Source organism: Marmota marmota, unplaced genomic scaffold (assembly GCF_001458135.2).
Source record: "Marmota marmota marmota unplaced genomic scaffold, marMar, whole genome shotgun sequence".
Taxonomy (NCBI): domain Eukaryota; kingdom Metazoa; phylum Chordata; class Mammalia; order Rodentia; family Sciuridae; genus Marmota; species Marmota marmota.
This window is the reverse complement of record NW_026000108.1, coordinates 48,588,644-48,590,849: the sequence shown is the minus strand read 5'-3', so window position 1 is coordinate 48,590,849 and position 2,206 is coordinate 48,588,644. Positions and strand designations below refer to the sequence as shown.

Sequence of the window (2,206 nt, the reverse complement as noted above, 5' to 3'; positions counted from 1 at the left end):
TCAGTGACAAGGATGGAAACAGAATCCAGGCTTCTTAAACATGTAATGGCAAGTCCAGGAACGTGCCTGGGTATAATCCAGAAATGTTAGTTATTTCAGAGGACCATTCTTAAAAATAAAAAATAAAAATACAAAATGACTCCATGCTACACAAAGGGAAGTCTACACCATAATGTTCCAAAGTGCCTTTTCCAACTATCAATAACAATGAAGTTGATTCCAAAGAACTGAAAGAACATGAGGAAGACTTCATAGAAATAGCTCAAGCAAACAGTGAGTGTACCTTCATGCACTATAGCAGATATGGCAAAGACAACCAACATGGCAGCAGACTTGAACCACTTCAATAAAAATGTTCTTGTAGGCATAGTAGTATAGTCAGTCATGGACCACCACATTCCAGGTCCATAATAGCGTATGATGTAAAGTTTCAACAACCCTTATAAAACATCCCACCACCAATAGCAGAAAATCACAGCAAAAGCATTGATCCAGCAGTGCTGAAAGACAAAAGAGCAAGGAACAGTTATCAGCACATCTGGCAAGATGGAGTTAAATACACACAGGACCAGAACATGGGCAATGAAGGCTCCTGTTTGATTTTCTGAAACAAGGTGGTGCAGAGTCTTTCTAAGATGTAGTACACATAAAACAACACAAAACCTGGGCAAATACAATAGAAGTTCTGGGATTGCTGTTATGGTAGACAAGGATACTACAAGTACTATCTTACTTCTTGTACAAGAAGACAAGTATTGGTTGAATGTGGGTATTGGACCATGCTCTACTTCTTAGATGAAAGCAGTACCCAAGGAACATTCTCTCTGACAAATGAGTGAGTCTTCATTATCAAATGAATCTGTTCAAGTATAACAAAGAACTGAGAAGCTGGTGGTAGTGTATATGCTAATACAACATAAGTTGGTCCAAAACCTATAATTCCAAACTGGAAGACCATAAAAAACAAGCCATGGACAAGGCAATAGATCCCTCATTGGATGAGAACTCTTGCTGTAGCCATTGGCCCAACATTGAAACAGAAAATAGTGGATTGAAATTATATGCAGGAACATGATACACCATGTCCAAACAACAGTAGGAAATTTACCAAAAGCATAATGCAGGAGATTAAACTCAAGTTCCAGCTTTCCTTCATCAATGAAATCTACCATGAGTGTGCTGAGGATAGAGAAAGAGGAGGGAAATAAACATGTGGTATATTGCTCTGATGTGGTCAATTTCAAAGAGCTCATTTTAAAAGAGATCTCCTTGCAATGAAAATTTTTACTTGTTCTGGAGATGCTCTGAGATTTTTAGCTCTGTGATTGTTTTTTATTTCTTCAAGAATTGAAAGAGTTGTGAGGACACACCCACCATTGTCTAATGATGGAGAATTTTCAATGAGATTGTTCACAAAATCATCAAAGTGACTCTCAACATCCTTCATAAAAAGTGGCTATAATTTCTCTGCTTCTGCTGCCAACTGCCTCTTTTTAGCTATCAACTCTTTTATTCATTTCAATCATTTCTATGTATCTCTAGGGAATACTTTGTAGAGTTTCTCTGGTATTCATCTTTCTCATAGTTTTCACTGGACTTGGACAGCCAGTTTCTAGGAAACACCTTATCTTTATTCACCATTGATTTGTGTTGGGAGTGGTGATTGAATTATGAGTCTTGAACTCTCCTGTGACAGATGCTTCTGAGGGAGGGTTAGGGTGAGGGCTAGGGTTAGGATTAGTTAGTACTGGATAATCTGTTTTATATAGATAATGTTTATTATACTCCCCTATGGCTTAAAATCAGCTGACAAGTTAGTATTTTAAAATATCTTGGGACTGGGGTTGTGGCTCAGTGGTAGAGCACTTGCCTAGCATGTGTGAGGCACTGGGTTTGAGTCTCAGTAACACATATAAATAAAATAAAGGCACATTTAAAACTAAAATAAATATATATTTTAGAAAAATAAAATAAAATATCTTAAATGGTAGGATGGATGAAAAATAGAGATAAATATAAATATTTTAAAAAGAGAGGATTAAGAAATCACTTTTGTATTATTCTGTTTATTTATATATATATATATATATATATATATATATATATAAACAGAATAATATATATATAAATAATATATATATACATATAAACAGAATAATACAAAAGTATATATATATATATATATATATATATATATATATATATA

At 34.5% G+C, this 2,206-nt stretch overlaps 1 pseudogene; it reads right to left on the bottom strand.

The window, feature by feature from the left end:
- On the bottom strand, window positions 1-1,641 carry LOC107138975 (annotated as a pseudogene).
- Between the last annotated feature and the right edge of the window lie 565 nt (window positions 1,642-2,206).